Below are 18,277 nucleotides of genomic sequence, written 5' to 3'. Positions count from 1 at the left end.
AGGCCTCCTTTCTCCTTCAAAGCCAACAAAATTTCTTGTTTCTGACACTTTTTTCTCTTTGATCAAACATGGGAAAAGTTTTCCTGCTTTAATAATTCAAATGATTAGTTTTTGCCTACCTGTGTAATCTAGGATCATGTTCTCCTCTCAAGGATTCATAACCTTAGTCACATTTGTGAGGTCCCTTCTGCCATGTAAGATAACGTATTTACATGTCCAGGCTTAGGGTGGAGATGTTTTGAAGGTCATTATTCTGTCTGCCACAGATCATAACATATCAATAAAGAATCCTAGATTCTAATCTCTGACCTCCCACTCATTTTACAGTTCCTTCTGAAATAGTTTTAAGAAATGTGCTACGAGCCTTGGATGAAACACCCTGTCATCGCTGCTTGGATCTGGTTGCTCTGCGCAAGCTCTATTAACCACCTTCTTCAATACCTCCTTAAATTATTTTTCTCATCAAATGTGAGTCTGAAATTTTATACAGTGAATATAGCAAAAAGTTGCCTCAACTGAACTTTTGATCAGTCATATAGTACCCTGTCCCAAACAATGTTATGTTTGCAAGTAGGTTCTGAGTTTGAGTTTGGATTTTTCCTACCAGACACAGGATACAGGATGTGTCCTTCTGGTAATGAGCAGTGTATTAGTCCACTTTCCATTGCTGTGACAAAATTCCTGAAAGAATAAACTTATAAGGAAGAAAGGTTCATTTTGGCTTATAGTTCAGAAGTTTCAGTGCTAAATCCTCAGAATCAGTCAAATCCCAAAATCTTCCTTTGAATACTGTTGCATTAGGGACTAAGCCTTCAACACAGGAGCCTTTTGGGAACATTATAGATCCAAAGTTTAAGAAACTGATCAACAGTTGATTTAGCCCATAGCTTTGATTAGCTTCCTAGCCTTGGGAAAGCCATAGAATTAGGTAGTATCCATTATTTATTCACATAGACCATTCATTTATTTATTCACAGAGGCACCCACCCTCCATATCTTCAGGTTGTATACTCATAGATTCAACCAATCACAAACCCAAAATACTGAAAATAAAAAAAAATTGCATGCTTTGAACATACATAGTCTTTTTTATCTTGTCATTATCCCCTGAAGAATAGAGTATAACAACTATTCACATAGTATTTACATTTTATAAATATTATAAGTAATCTAGAGATGATTTAAAGTACATAGGAGGAAATACATATAGTAAATGCAAATACATGGACATTTTATATAAGGGACTTGAACACCTGTAGATTTTGGTGTCCATGGGGAGGGGGTCCTAGATCCTGTTCCTTGTAGATATAGAGGAATGACTATATGTATTAAACCACTGCTATGTGTTCAGCGTTGTTCTAGGTACTAAGAAATGGCAGGGAACAAGGCAAAATCCTATCTCTCATGGAGCTTTTGTTCTAATGGTGGGAATGGAATTAGAATTAAGAAACAAGTAAGTCTATATTGTAATAGCTCTGAGATGTGGGCACTAAGAAGAAAAGTGAAGCAAAATAAGGTGAATGGTGTAGAACAATGGGCCTGTCAAGAACCCCTTTCTGGGGAGGAGATGTTGAGCAGAGAGAATGAAATGGTGGTGGAAAGGGGTCAGTGGTACCCAACCAGGGTTGGAGAGGATCGTGGCATAAAATTCTGAGACATGGACCAAGGTGCATTTCCAGCCCTGATTTTCACATGTGTTCCTCCTTTCCCTCATGCCCTGCTGGCTGGCCCTCCTTCCAGCTCAGTTGTGAATCTCTTGCCTCCTTGCTTTAAGAGAAGGTTTCCAGAGCAGAACCGAAGGGCAAGGAAAGTTCTAAGTTCTTGTAATAGATTTTAAGACAGGTGGCAAAGATTTTTGAGTTGTGAGAGTTGGGCTTTGTGGTTAACAGTCCTGAGGAGCTCAGAGCCTGGAGTTTATACCTCACGCAATAGATGTGAAAGGAGAGAGGAAAGCAGCCAGTCTTCTGGGTCCTGGGCGAACATTCCTTGGAATGCTGGGGAGGAAAGGGAGGGTTAGAGTATTTCTGTAGTGTGGATGTTGAATGTCTCCCTTGTTTTAAAACTTTGTTTCCAGGAGGTGGTGCTACTGGAAGGTGGTGAGACCTTAGGAGGTGGGGCCTAGGGCGAGGTCCTTCCATCATGGGGTTGTGTCTTGAAGGGAACTTTGGGATCACAATCTCTTCTTTTTTCTCTCTGCTGCCTGGCACCTTAAGGTAAGAGTTTGCTTCTCCACATGTTCCTTGCCATTGCCATCTGGCATTCCCACTAGAGGCCTACAAGTGACATAGCCAACTGACCATGGACTGAAATCTCCAAAACCATGAGCTGAATAATCCTTTGCTTTATTATATTACAGGAATTTTGCTATAGTAACCCACGCTGACTAACACAAATATGTACGCTGGTGTCCAGGGCAAGGATGTGCAGTAGGCATTGGTACCTAAAACTTGGGTAGTGTTTGCAATGGAAATCTCTGGTTGAAGGTTCTATAGACAGTATTATTTTACATATCTCTTCCTTCCCCAAATCCTTGATCCTAGATTCTAACATATCTTAGCTTTGCTTTAACTTCTGCCTTCAGTGTCTGTAGGGAGTTTTGTTCCCGCCCAGAGTCTCCACATGTCCCGAGTGCCCTAATAGAATCATCAAGGTTGATTTGAGCCAACATGATCTGGCAAACAGAGAGAATGGATTGATCTCATTAGTTATCTCATTGCCTAGAAAATGCATCTGAGGTATTTCCTTTGGGCTGGTTAACTTCAAACATGAAGGAACTCACTGGATAGGAAACATGTGAATGTTTTCAATTTTTCCATGTTCCCTCTGACTATTGCGGGGACCTCCAACCATGGGTGCTGAGGCCCCAGGGTGCCCTTGCCTGTTCTCTTTATCAAGCCAGCCTATCTCTCTTTTCTTTGGTGTGAGGACAGTTCTTCCTGCAGCAGACTGAGCCAATGCCACATTAGCATAACAGTCAGGATACATAGGACTCTGCTTCACAGGAAAGTTTGTAATATTAAGTGGGAGAGGCCGCTGACTGCGACTCTGACTAATAAGGATCGAATCCCAGTGTGGCTGTCCAAACAGCTGGAAAACCGCAACCCCTGTTCAGTGAGGGATTGGGCAAATATCTTGACTCAGAAAAACTGCATGCGTACCCTGGTAGAAATTATACTTTTATAGTGATTTTTTACATCCAAACATTACTCTTTGAGCACCGTCATATTTTATGAAAACTTTTATTAACATTTCAAAATGACCTTCCTCTCATGGTGGGACTATCAGTCCCAGGAGCCATAACCTATTTAAAACATTTTTATCTTTACAAACACAATAAAGTAAGCTGTCTTTGACATAGATTTGTAGATCTCATTAGAGATCCTTTTTAAGAAGGTAGCGCATCTCCGGGGGAGATAATGACAGGTTGTAATCTTTGTGTGCAAAGTTTTCAAATGTGAACACTTGGTACAAATGGATTGTTTCATCTTTGGGGCATTGTTGTCACCAGATTTGCTTTGTAATTGTTCTGGTATTCAATGTGGATGGTGAGAGCTCTGGTTGTCCCCAAGAAGTGAAGAATATTGGATGAGATGAAGCTGAGCCAGTGGTCCACCTGGGCACTGCCCACCTTGGTTTGGCCATCTGATGTGAAGTGAGGATCTGAGGACTGCAGGAGGGCAGAAAAGCTCATATGAAGACCAGAGGCAGATGACATCTTTCCTTTGATTACAACCTTCTGTCTTTTGAGCTGTAAATGAGACTTTTCCCTTGGGGAGAGACTGACTTAGGTGGGTGTGCGGGGGGTGATTTTTCAGAAATGCTGGCTCCAGTGGGCCAGAATTCTAAAGCCTTTGCTACTTAAATGGTCTTTTTATGCAGCGAGATAATGGCAGCCTGCGCATTGCTAAATCAGGCCTATTTTCTGAGGAATGGTTGCATTCAGTGTACTTCTAATTTGTCAGAAGCAATGCAGGCCATCTCTCCAGGAGTGTGCTGAGGAGGACATCATTTCTGCAGGAGCTCTGCCTTGGGTCAGTGCGCAGCGTGGCTTGCACACCATCCCCCTGTTGCTTCTACCTCCTGGCGATGCTCTGATTTATTAGGATTAAACAAGTCACGTCCTCCTAACTCAATCACAGGGTGAGCATTTCCTCTTTCCCCCCGACTTTCTTGCCCCTTTTCTGCAGAGCCGAGGCAAGATAAGGATCTCTTTACAAATGCAGTTTCACTGATGATTGTGGATTAGGGGCATAGCTGGTCCTTGAAGAGGGCCAGGAGACTGGACAGGCTCCGGAAGGGGCTGCCCTTCTGGTTTTCTAATCGAGAGATAACAAGTGGGACTGTAGAGGTCTGCATGTTGGAGAGATGAAGCCAAAGCCACTGATAGTTGAATACAATCACTTTCACCCATGTCTAAATGGGAGACAAAGTCCAAGTGAGTTTCATGGCTGAATGTCCCCGAAGGTTTGTCTTGTAACAATTTTAATAGCATTTCTGTTTGAGGCTTTTTCTTCTAGGAAAGGCACTTAATGAAGCACTGCTTTGGCTTGATAGTATTTTAAAGCTTTTTATTGGGCTTGGATTCATTATACTATTACTGTTTGGCTTTCATAGGCTTATACCTGTCTCAGGCCCCCTCTCTATGATTTCATCTCTTCCTGGGTGACCTTCATCCCTGAGGTCCCCAGACACCTCCTTCAGCAGTAGAGCCATAGGGCTCACAGCATGAGCTCCATGCTTGACTGCACAGGTGAGACCCTGGTTTGTCTCCCAATAGCTCTGACTGTGGCCAAATACCTGAACCACCTATGGGACAATAAAGGGACCCACCTCATAGGTTCATCATGGAGATTAAACAAGTTAACACTCACACAACTCTGAGAAGAGCACTTGGTGCATGGTAAACCTGTGCACAGCACAAATTTGTCATCATCAAGTGTCGCTTGGGCTCCCTCCAGCTCAAGTGACTTCTTTGTCCTGGTGGCCCTGTCTCCTGCAGGCTTCACTTTACTGAGACCCCAGGAGTTTTCTCACCACCCAGGCTATTTCACAGCAGCCACTGTGCATGTAAGAACCCAGCCGTCGGAGTCAATTCCAGGAGGATCATGGAGGTGGGAGGTAGGGTTTGTGAAATCTTAACCTGCCTGCATTTTGAGCTGCACCTTGCATAATCAGGCCTGATTTTCTAATGAGCCTTTGGCTGAGGAATGAGTCTGGAGTCCTTCTGCCCAGGTGCCAGATGGAACTGTTGGCCTTTGTCCTTGAGGAAGATTAGAGACTGGCTGCCTCCATTCAGCGCTGTATGTGTGCAACAGCACTGAATTCTAAGAGAGCTTCTGGGCCAGCACCTGGGTGGCCAACTCATTTCTGTCTTGTCCTCTCCATTGGTGTGATTTCTTTTTTTTGTTTACCTCTTCTTGAGTCTATTTCCACACAGATGCACTCTTACATAGCATTGGATTTCCAATCTACAGATACATTTTGAAGGCTGACTATGCACACAAAGGCTAAAGAGGTAATGTGCTTTCTTCCACCTGCTTTAGGTGCAGGCTGGCCAACAGCATGGGTATGTTCATTAAATATTATTTCACTTGGGTAAGTAATGCTTTTGACTGATGCCTCCCTCACTCTTGTTAAGAAAGATTAGTCCAGTTAGAGAATAAGAGCCTGAGGCTCAATTCCTAGGTTAACTTTCTTAGAAAAAATATTAGAAAATAATTTGGGTTTTCTGTCTAACAGCTTTGCCAAAAAATAAGTTAGATTGAAGAGTTGATTTGGTCTTGTAATCTAGCAGCTGGGAAACTGTTGTCCGCCCAACTCAGACTAATTGTAAGTCCTTCATCCTGGATTCTGCTCAGCATGTCAGCCCTAACCCTACACAGACACAGTGAGGTCAGAGGTTGTGGTGTGGCAGGGTGGAAGACGAGAAGACAGGTGTATCTTTGCAGGAAGTTGTGTGAGTATCAGGGCCATGGAGATGGTACAGGAGGCAGGAAGCTGTCACTGTTCACATCAGAGAGACCAGCGCCACTTGTCCTGGGAAGAGAACTGACAAACCTTCCCTGGGAAGGGGTGAGCATCTCTGGGAAGCCACAGAGCACAAGGCAAAATCTTGCATTGATCATGACTCTTGTGATGATCCCCGCATCATGCTATGTAAGAAAGCATTTAAACTGATGAGAAGAGAATACAGCATTTGACAATGGTTGTTTTGTTTTAAGACACACGCATTAAAAATACATCTGAAATGCAGGGCACAAAGGACCCAAATAATGTTATTAAATTTCTTGTTGAAGACGGTCCCACAGGACAGTTGGCTCCACTCTTTAGGAAAATCTTGCCAAACTCGACTTGTTGCGTGAACGAAGCATCTTTTCTCTTTTCCTTTCTCTTTCTTTTGGTTTTTTTTTTTCCTTTGCATTTCCCACTTTCCTATTTCTCCTGAGGAGACAAACAAATCTCTGAAGGATTATTAAGTTGCAAATATACCGGAGCCAAAAATAGAAGATGGAGCCTTATAAACATTTTGCATATTTTGGTGTAATTTGTTGAAAATAGTACAAAATATGCTCACAGTTGGCATCTAGAATGCAAATATTAGGAATCCAATCCCCTGATACATTATGGTTTTTCAGCAGTATAGTGCAGGCTCGTCCAATAGCTATTGTGTGACTTTGTAGTTTGTTGGAGTGTGAATAATATCGGTGACTTGTTTATACAGTATATTAGGGAGATACATGTCGCCAAGTGGTATTAGCTCCTCTGGAGACTCCAAGGGACAAAAGCCTGGAGAGGAACTCAGGGAAAAACAGATACATATATTTTTAGCATCACCGATGCTCTTTGCTTTTCTGAGCTATTTCCTTAAAATAAAAAAGCAGGTGGGGGTGGGGAAGGGATCCAAGTGTGTAGGGGGGGCTGTCATATTCCAGAACACTGGGGCTAAGTGGTGAGGCTTACATGAGCAGGTCTGGATTTGGTATGGGAGCCGATGGATATCTCTCCCACCCAGAGCGTCAGTGGTTTTATGGCTGATGGTAAATTCATCTTCCCCATCCTCTGACAGGTGAGAAGCCTTTCTCCCTGAATGGGGGCTCCCACTGTACATCTGACACCCACCTCGCAGGTGAGCCTTCCCGCTCCTAAATGATGACTGGTAAGAAAAACAAGATGTCTTTCTTGGTTATAAATTTAACTCTTCTATGATTAGTCTGGGCAATTAGGACACCCCTGGGGTTCAGTCTATGGAGGAGACACAAGCTGGAAGTCTGATTAGCTCAGGTCTCTTGATGCTTGTTCCTGGTAGTAAATGCCTGGCACATATAGTATTGATTTTCATTTAGATATCTTAATGTTTCCAGACAATCCCGGCAGATGTGGGCTGAACTCAGATCTGCGGGAGCGCCGGTCTGCAATCTGCGAACATTTTTCTTGCCACTTTGTTTCATTTTTCCTAAACTTAACTGATTTGAAATCTGGAGATATAAATGAAAAATGCCGAGTTAGCCAATCAATCACAGACTGCACAAACATCGCCACTGCCCTTTCCTAACATCCTATTACCACTGGGTAGTTGGCTAGTCAAACAGGAATAAAAATTACACTGCAAACATCATAAGTTAGGCTTGATTTGTTGAGCAAGTAGCCTGACAATTCGGTAAGAGTTATATACCTCAGCTTCGCTGAAAATCAGGCTTGTTATGGCTCTGGTACGTCTATAAAGATTGTTCATTTCATATAAAACAGCTACCTGCACTGAACACCCTGAAAGGAAGAATGATGCTGGTTATAAATATAGAGGAAAATCTATTTGTCTGCCCCTTCATGCTGTTAGCAAGTCACACGCAGCGGCCCTTTGGTGATGCTAGGCAGCAGGGGGAGTTCTCTGCGGCCACCTTCCCCTCTACCAGGCTGGCCTGGGTTGAAGCATATCATCTCTCTTTGTCATCTGAGATAAAGCAGTGAAGTGTGACCGGTGCCACTGCCTTGCTCTCTGCCCACCAGGGGGACGCTAATGATATTGAAAAACTAGACGGTGTTGCATTTAAACCAAATGTGAGGGGAAGGCTGTCTGTTGGCCGGCTGGGCTGGATAACAGTTAACGTCAGAAAAGATAAATAGAAATTATTAGAATGGGTTTGGAAGGGATTTTTTATAGGGCAGGGTTGTATTCGTTTAAAGATACATTATTGGACTGTTATATCTGATTTCAAGCTGCTGGGTAATTAAAATGATTAACATCCCTTACTCATAGAGTTCAATTCATTAAAGTTTTAAGCACCCTTTGTGCTCAGAACGGAAGGAAGGATAGAACATCCATGTTGACTCATGCCAGGAGTCATTCAGTTCAGCCCTCTGTTTATTTCCCCCGATCTTTCAAACCACAGTGTCCATTTCTGAGCTGGGGGGCACGTTGGGTAGAATGCATCAGCCTTAAACATTCACCCTGGAGGGTGCCTCATTCAGGGAGGAGGAGGAGGCAGGGACAGGAAACAGAGAAATGGAGAAAATCCTGCTAAGCACTGGCTGGTTCTTTCCAGCTGTTGGTACCTGGGGTCCTGTGCTCTGGGAGCTCAGCAGCTGTGAATGAAGCGTTGCTAGGCCTCAGGTATGCATGTCAACAAGGGTCTGAGCACAGACCTGCATTCTGCAAACATGCCAGAACAATCCATGGACCTGACTCTCCTCATTTTAAATATATATATATATATATATATATATATATACACACACACACACACACACACACACACACACACATATATATATGTTATATTTTAATTTTATATTTATAAAACATGCAGCAATAGGTTGGTGAATAAATAGGGCATTTTAAGAAGCATGCATATGATGGCAGGATAAAAATGCTGTAGTCTTTAGGATGCACTCATTTTTGCAAACTTGCTCCCCAATATTCAGGGAAAGAGAAGGAAGTTACTTTTACTACTCTCTTACACAAACTTTTGCCATCAATAGCAGTGATTTGTGACTACTTGGGACCCAAACTTGTTTTTGAAAACAAAGATGTGGCTTGGGATGTATCACGTTTTGGCAGATGGTGGGGGAAAACAGTGCTAGCTCTGCTTACCTTGAATAAGACAGTTAACATCTCTGAGGCTCACTGTCCTTATCAATAGGATGCAGCTAGATCTATCTTCTTTATGGGATTGTAAGGATTAGACCATATGGTGAGTAAGTGCCTAGTACAGAGCTTAGCCCAGATGAAGTGCTCAGTGCATGCTAATTACTGTGTCAGCATCTGTTATGATGGGACTAACGGCATTACTATTGGGCTATATCTGAGCCCAACAGACAACCGAAAACCAGTAGGAGATGTGCAATGCAGAGCAGGTAATTTCTAGCTCCCAGGAAGGTCCCAGGAATGTGGCTCATGGGGTGATCTTCCATTTTGTTAACTGGTTGAGAGTTCATGAGTGGCATGGACATCTTTGAGAAAACTAGATACACTCTATACTTCAATTAATTGATTTATGAGAGAGAGAAAGAGAGAGAGGAAAGAAAGAAGGAATGAAGGAAGAAAGAAAGAAAAGAAAGAAAGAAAGAGAAAGAAAGAAACAAAAGAAATCATAGATATTGTTGCAAAGTAGGTTTCAGGGTTTCAGTTTTGGATCTGGCCCAGAGATGAATGGCAGGGAGAATAAAGAAGGTCCTCTAACATATTTGGGATCCAGGCACTGTGTCTGTGACTCTCCAATCACTTTGTTGTCCCTGGAGTAGGGGTAGCTGCTATCACAGCTGGTCCATCTATGACTAACTAATCCTTTGTCTTTTATGACATGGGGACTCCGAGTAAAAGTCTCTACTATCTTGGTAGAAAAACACTGCACTATTTATTGTTGCTTACATATTTTTTGATAAGTTGGCCATTTACTTGGATGGTCTGGGGCAATAAAGTTTAACATGTGTTTCCTTGGTATAACAGTGGCCCTTTCCATGTGGGAGGTGGCTCGGTTGCTAATGGATAAGTCATGTGATAACCCTGGGCAGTGGATGCTGTGGCATTGCTCCCACTGACTTGGAGCCCTGCTAAATTCATAGGCCTGGAGTAGTGACAACAAAGAGTCTGTGTAGGGTTATCCATGGAAAACCAAGGCCATGGTCAGCTACTTGCTTAAAGAGCATAGCAGCAATGAATTTCCTTCCAGGTACGAAATTCATGCTCACCCTAAGGAAAAAGGGAACATTACTGAAAATGTCACTTTAAGTGTGTGTGACAAGTATTTACTTTTGGGGAAAAGCTCATTTTCAACTCTTGAGACCAACTTATTGGTAAAGTGTTTGCTTTTTTAAAAGTCAAGGCTCATATCTACTTTAAAACTTGTTACTAAAGTGTTTCTGCCCTGAAGTTCTTCGGACCATCTGATGAGGATCAGATCAAAGTCAATAGTTATGACATCAGAAGAGCTGTTTCCACTTGGACTTGGCAGTCACCTAAAAGAATATCAGAAATTAAGAAGAATGGAGTATAAGAAAACAATAAAAACCCTTTTGCTCTTTATTTGGAAAAGGCTACTTTTTTTTTGACCTTGGGAAAGAATGTAGCTGTCCCATATCAATGTCATTCTGAAAAAGTCATAAAGTCTCACATGTTGTGTTGCCAAAGCTGGGTTTCCAAGGGGAACTGTGTGGGTGAGCTGGCCATAGGATGCTCATTTCATCTGCTCAGCTGACAAAGCACTTTCACTGCCACTAACTCTCTTGCTGTGGCCATATCTTATACCAGAGAGTCAGGGACTTTGCTCCATCTTACAGGGGCCACTTGCAATCCAAGGGACACCAGAAGCATGCCAAGTGCCCTAAGTGGGGCTTCTTTCCTTTCTCAGAGCATCCACTTGTGTATGGACAGAGTTTTCTATTCCTGGAGCCCTGAACTGCCCACCTGGGGAGCATGTTGGCTTGCAAGGGCTTGTTTGCTGCATTTTGCTGGTCATTGGTTGGGTTCCTGCTTCCATGTCTTCACCTGCAGATGGGTACTACTGTACCTTGGTTGTGTGCAAAATTTGTTACCAGCAGACTGAGGAACCATTTCCCATGACATGCTATCATTTCTTCTTTTGACATTCTTTTCCACTTTGCATTCAAATTACTTGTGAGAGTAGAGTCGCACCATGTATCATGGTGTCTGATCCCTGCTTCCTTGAACATTAGAGGGTGCAAATTGGTGCTCTACAGCTCAATTTTAATCAGCAAACAAATTCTGATCCTTATATGTGTTTGTGTGTATAATAATTATTGTTATTAATGGCACAGGCTGCCTACATTTGAAGCAGAGGTTTCATATTAAACTAAAAATCTGTCTTCTTTGGGAAAGGAAGAGATAGCCAGACCCGGCTAGCATTTCTGCAGAGCAGTCATCAGTTACCACAAGTGGCACTATCCTTTTTTTTTTTTAAAGATAATTTACACTTCACTGTACAGTGGTCTCATAGCTTCATATTTCCTTACACCAGCACCGACCCTTCACTGCCTGGCCCCTGTTAGGTACATGGGTTTGAAATACTGACTGAAAAAAGTAGTAAGTATTTAACGAGGTACTTAATAACTGCATAATAAGTGCTTAAGTGAATGAATACACAGATTGCAGACTAAATGTAACAATAGCACCAGTCAGTTTCTGGGTTTTGGTGTGCACTTGTGCCTGGAGAGGGTTCTAAGGCTTAGTTCGCCAACCCATTCAGACAGCAATGCAGATAACACCAGCCATGGGGCTTACTATCTGAAGGGATCAGTATGCCTGTTTGCACAGCATCTCTCCAAAGCCCCACCAGAATCCCTCCATCCATGCTGCTGGTCAGTAAGAAGGGAGTGAAGGTGATCCAGGCTAGCCTTTCCCACCTCTAGAATCTCAATCAAGTGAGTGAATCCTATTGGTATTTCTCCCCATCACACAGCTTCATAGTACAGGGTATATACCTGCCACCATGGGGCACTGAAATGCAGTGGGATGGCAACTACCCTCTTGAGCTGGTGGGAAAGTAGGGATCATCATGAACAATGGAAATGACAGAGCCAGCAGCTGGTAGCTTCCTTTTCCCATCTACATTTACCCCTCCCCTTCCTCCACCTCTTCTCAGCCACAGGAGGCTGATGTGTAAAAACCTGGATCTAAAGGGCTTCTTGATGTGCGATGATTCATGGAGGTGATCCCGGTAGCACATCTAGAACAGAGCTTGGCCAAGGGAAGGACTCAGGGAAGACTGATTGGGCTTGAGGACACCTGTGGTCTGGGCAGTGCCCCAAGACCGAGAACTCCATTCTCATATTTATTCCCAAACTCATGAGTTAGAAGGTGGTTTCTTAGAACCCTGATGAAAGGAATGAAGAGATGAAAAATGACTGGGACAACAGTCAAGTGCCAAGTTCAGGAGGTGAGCCCAGGAGATTCCAATCACATATGCTAGAAATGTCAGAAGGAAATAGCACAGCAGACCAAAATAATAATTAATAAAAAGTCTGAGCTCTATCAAAACTTTAGCTTTTAAATGAAAACTCACTGATAACCTCTGTGCCAGTCATAATTAATGAACAGAGTCCTGTGGAGAGTGTCCTTGTGACTTTTTAAAAAAATTTTGAAATAAATTGGGAAGCAGGGGCACAAATCAAGGTTTTATTGGAATTTCCTTCTGCACCACTAAATGAAAGGAGCCTAGACACAAATGTTTAGGAAGATTTTGAGATGGATGATTGTTCCTCAATACAGGGAGAACATCCTTAATGTTAAATTTCAAATAAAAAATGTTCCAAAATCCAAAACATTTTGAGTGCTGGCATTATGTCACAGATTGAAAATTCCACACCTGACCTCACGTGACAGGTTGTAGTCAAATGCAGATCCATTAAAAGTATGATGTATAAGAAACATAAGTGAAATTTTTTCCCTTAGATTCTTTTATTGGTACCTTTTAGGTATACAATACATTTACATTTATCACTGGGTACTTGTACCTTTACATGATGCATCTTGGTTCTTATTTTTTCCCCATTTCCTGTCCTCCCTTCACCCCCTCCACCCCTCCCTACTACAAAGATTGTGTTTCCATTTTTTCCTTTTCTCATAATTTTTCCTTTCCCTTCTTTCCTTTCCCCTACTCCTCCCATTTCCCCTACCCCTTTGGACCTTTTCTTCCTATTTCCCATTATCAATTATCCATCATAAGTGAATTTTGTGTTTAGACTTGAGTTCCATCTTGAAGACATCTCATTAGATAGATGCACATATTTCAAAATTCAAAAAATCAAAAATCTGGAAAATTTCTGGTCCCAAATATGTCAGATAAGGGATATTAATCCTGCAAGGATACAGAAGGAGGTAAACAGACATTTGCAGAAGATGGAGCATTTGTCCCAGTCTGTCTCACAACCATCATCATGGGGAAAGTCCTGTTTTAGAATAGAAATAATTTAAAGGAATGACCACTTGGATTGTACCTATTTGAGGTAAACCATCTTTAAAGGACATTTGGGGAAATTTGAGTACAATTTAGGCATTACATGACATTATGACTTAGTGGTATGGAGAGGGGGACATTTATTGAATAAAAGCATGCTAAAGAATGGTATGTATAGTACATTTTTACATTAATAAAAGTACATATGCATCTGTGTCTAAGAAATAGAGAAAATATAGCACAGGATTTTTAAAGTGGTAATCTCTAGTAGAAATATAATGATTTTGTTTTCTTTTATTTATCTGTGTTTTGTAATTTTCTACTGTGTGCATTTCTACTGCCTTTGTAATAATAAAAGGTTATTTTTAATTGAAAACAGCTCTACATTTTTTCAAACTATCATTCCCAAGACAACCTTGCAGATTTTGAAATATGAAAGTGCTTAGAAAGTATACCACCCATGTGCCCTTCATTAAAAAAATACTCAAGGAATTGCTCCAGCTGAATGAAGGGCATATAAATAATAAAGAACTCAAAAATATGTAGTGTAAATGAAATGGTACAAAGCACTAGAAAGGAAACATTTATTCAGGGTAATTGTATTAAATATGACTATGGAGTTTGTGGCCAAGGAGAAAATGTTATTTAGTAGAAATATTTAAGTTCCATTTATATTAACTAAAATTGGGAGATATATAGAGGATGGGATGAAGGAAAATACATTGAATTTATCAGTTATGTATGAGTGAGTGGAGAGATATTGTGCATATTCAATGGTGATAGAGAAAAATAAATTCAAACATTGCTAAAATTTCAGCCCAACAATGTGGATTTAATAATAAGATATTTAATTTCCATATCACTAATTATTTTAAAAAGAGCAAACAAAACCAGGCCCACAAACTAAAGATAAAAAATAAAACCTAATCAATAATCAGAAATAAAAGTATTACCTAAGGTAATAGAAGAAAGACTAATCATATCAGATATGACAAAACTCATGGAGGGATTATCCTTTCAAGAATATCTCAGAAAATGTTTCCCAGTTAAATGAGAGGTGAATCAAAGTCTGTATTTCAGAAATAGAGAATATGAGCTAGAGGAAAACTTGAATAAGAATCAAAACCCAATTAAATATTTAAGTCCAATTAAATATTTAAATATTGGAATAAGTATGTCTATAAAACAAAATGTGAAATAGTGTGCAAAACAAAATAATTTAACAGTTGCTAAAACTACAATAATAGTTTGGGCTGAAATATTGTATTACTGATTGTATTATTAAATCTAAGGATGGCGAGGAGAACAATATTAATATTCTCATTTACAAGGGTGATCTGCATGTCATAATCTGTGGATACTATCAACAACTATAAAAACAAAGGTGAGTGACTTTGTCTTTTATTTATTATGTATAGACCAGTTTAACATACCTTCAGAAAAGTGCTGTGTGCTTAGCTCAGAGTTTGCACAAACTGATGCCAGCTGCCTACCAGCACAGAAACCAATATGAAGAACAGGACTAGAGCCTAGAGTTGAAGTCTAACTTCTTACCAGTTATTGCTGCCCAAGGGGAATCACTGTCCTGATTTTTGGTTACCATGCAGTGAGCCATGTAGTGTGTATTCTTTCTTCTGGCTTCTCTCCTTCAACTCTTTTCAGGATGGTTTCCAGTGTCATTACTTCCAGATATTCCACTGTGTGAATGCATCACAATGTACTTATCTATTTTACCACTGGATTGGTGGCCTTTGAGGAGTTTCCAGCTTTTGATTAACATGAATGGCACCAGTAACATATTCTTGCACAAATTTTCTGTTTAAAATATGTGTGCATTTTGGTTGAGCATGTATCCAGGAGTGGAATTTACCAGGTCAGTGATACACAAAGGTTCTCACTTTGTTGATACTGCCCAATAGTCTTCCAAAGTGTAGCAACTCGCACCACCAAGAGTAATGCATGAAAACTCCAGTTGTTTTACATATGTTGCTGTTTTTTATCTTTTCCATTTTAGCTATTCTTTAAAATTTTATTTTATTGGTACAATTTAGGTATACAATATAATGACTTTCATCACTGGAAATGTGCACCTTTACATAATCTCTCTTGGTTCTTATTTTTCCCCCCTTCCCCTGCCTTCCCTTCAACCACTCCATCCCTCCCTATTTACAAAGACATTGTTTCCATTTTTTCATTTTCTCATATTAATTCCATTCCCTTCTTTCCTTTCCCCTACCCATCCCTTCCCCCTCCCCTTTGCCCCTTTTCTTCCTATTTCACATTATCTATTATACCTTTTAGTCCTTGTTTAAACTTTCAGTTTCTCACACTAGAGAAACTATTTGGCATTTACACCTGTGTGTCCTATTCATTTCACTTAAGAGTATGGCCTCAATGTGCATCCATTTAGCTACAAATGTCTAATTTCTCATTTTTTATGGCTGAGTAGTACTCCATTTTATAAAAAGACCGCATTTTCTTTATCCAGTCTCCAGTTGAGGGGCAATTGGGCTGCTTCCAAGTTTTAGCTATTACAAATTGTGCTGATAAGAACATGGGTACACATATATCGCTGTGGTATAATTCTTTTAATTCTTTGGGGGAAGATACCCAGCAGGGGAATAGCTGGGTCAAATGGGACTTCCAGTGTGTCTCCATACTGATTTCTACAGTGGTTGCACCAGTCTATAATCCCACCAGCAGCGGGGCAGCGTTTCTCTTTCCCCACAGCCCCACCAGCATTTGTTATTGGTTGATTTCATAACAGCAGCCATTCTTTCTGGAGTGAGGTGGAATCTCAGCTTTGTTTCATTTGCATCTCTTGAATGACCAGTGATGTTGAACATTTTTTAATATATTTATTTGCTATTTCTACTTCTTTGTCTGAGAAATGTCTGTTCATTTCAGATTCCCATTTTGGGATTGGGTCTTTAAATTTAGGAGGTCTGAGTTTTTAAAATTCTTTATAGATTCTAGATAGTAGACCTTTGTCTGAGGAACAACAAGTGAAGGTTTTTTCTCACATTGGGTTGTCTCTTCACACTGCTGGTGGTTTCTCTTGCTGTGCAGAAGCTTTTTAATAAGAAGAGATCCCACTTGTTGATTGTTTGTGCTAGTTCATGGGCAACTGAGATTTTGTTCATAAAATCTTTTTCTACACCAATGTCTTCAAGAGTTCTACCTAATCTCTGTTCCAGGCAGTTCACTGTTTCTGTTTTAATATTTAGATCTTTAATCCATTTCAATTTTAGTTTAGTGCATGGTGAGAGATATAGGTCTAGTTTTAATCTTTGGCAAGTTAAAACCCAATTTTTTGAGCACCATTTATTAAAGAGGCTATCTTTCCTCCAGTGAGGGTGTTTGGCTCCTTTATAGAAGATGAGATGACTGAGTGTGTCTGGAGTTGTTTCTTCCTCTTCTACTCTGTTCCACTGATCATCAGGTCTGTTTCTTTGCCAGTATCATGCTGTTTTTATCATAGTAGCTTTGTAGTATAGTTGCAGGTTGGGGATTGTGATACCACCTGCCATGTCCCTGTTACCTAGAATTGCTTTTGCTATTCTGGGTCTCTCCTTGTTCCAAATGAATTTTTGGATTGTTTTCTCAAGGTCCGTGAAGTATGCTGGTGGGATTTCAATTGGGATTGCAGTGAATCTATATAGCAGTTTTGGAAGTATAGCCATTTTCATTATATTGATCCTTCCTACCCAAGAGCAGGGGATATCTTTCCATTTTCAGATATCATTTTCAATCTCTCTTTTCAGAGTGCTATAGTTTTCAGAGAAGAGGTCTTTGATTTCTATCATTATGTTGATTCCTAGGTATTTCAGTTTTTTGGATGCTGTTGTGAAAGGAATTATTTGCCCTATTTCTGTCTCGGTCAGTCTGTTGTTCATGTAGAGGAAAGCTATTGATTTTTGTGTGTTGACCTTATATCCAGCTACTCTACTGAATTTGGTTATTAAGTCTAGAAGAGTTTTGGTAGCATTCTTGGGGTCTGCTATATACAGTATCATGTCATCTGCAAATAATGACAATTTGGCTTCTTCATTTCCTATCTTTATTCCTTTTATTTCTTTCTCTTGTCTAATTGCTGTGGCTAATGTTTCCAAAACTACATTGAACAAGAGTGGTGATAGTGGACATCCTTGTCTTGTTCCTGGTTTTAGTGTGAAGGATTTCAGTTTTTGACCATTTAGTATGATATTGGCTTTTGGTTTTTCATGGATGGCTTTTATCAGATAGAGGTAGAGACCATCTATTCCAATTTTTTGTAGGGTTTTTATCATAAATGCATGTCAGATTTTGTCAAATGCCTTTTCTGCATCTATTGAGATGATCATATGGCTTTTGTGCTTCGCTCTATTGACATAGTGTATTACATTGATTGATTTGCGTAAGTTGAACCACCCCTGCATCCCTGGAGTGAATCTCACTTGGTCAAGGTGTATGATCTTCTTGATGATCTTCTGCATTCTATTTGCCAGTATCTTATTAAGGACTTTTCCATCTATGTCCATTAGTGAGATTGGCCTATAATTCTCTTTTTGATTGGGTCTTTCTCTGCTTTGGGGATTAAGGTGATGCTTCCAGGACTGAATTTGGGGATATTGCTTCCCTTTCAATTTCATTGAAGAGTTTAAGCAGTAGTGGCAGCAATTCCTCTCTAAATGTCTTGCAGAATTCAGCAGCGAAGCCATCAGGACCTGGGCTTTTCTTAGTTGGTGAGTTTTTAATTACATTTTCAATTTCATCAATTGATATTGGGTTGTTTAGCATTTTTAGGTCTTCTTTGTTCAACTTTAGTAATTCATATATATCTAGAAATATGTCCATTTCTTCTGTGTTTTCCATCTTATTGGTGTATA

General features: G+C 40.5%; 1 long non-coding RNA gene across 2 annotated transcripts in view; it reads left to right on the top strand.

Annotated features, from left to right (window-relative positions):
- The window catches only part of LOC147823988 (uncharacterized), a 96,139-nt gene that overhangs the window by 27,910 nt on the left and 49,952 nt on the right, over positions 1 to 18,277 (top strand). Inside the window, exon 5 of one of the 2 annotated variants that reach the window (XR_015443055.1) lies at positions 328 to 17,627. The exons of the other annotated variant lie outside the window; for it this stretch is intronic. This is a non-coding gene — a long non-coding RNA (uncharacterized LOC147823988). Of the gene's footprint in view, positions 1 to 327; positions 17,628 to 18,277 lie in introns of those variants that run through there. 2 annotated transcript variants of the gene reach the window in all.

The sequence above is a fragment of the Heterocephalus glaber genome, unplaced genomic scaffold, assembly GCF_053883595.1.
Source record: "Heterocephalus glaber isolate CG9 unplaced genomic scaffold, H.glaber_assembly_v1.0 deba00001561, whole genome shotgun sequence".
NCBI classification, from domain to species: Eukaryota; Metazoa; Chordata; class Mammalia; order Rodentia; family Bathyergidae; genus Heterocephalus; species Heterocephalus glaber.
This window is presented reverse-complemented; position numbering and strand designations above follow the sequence as displayed.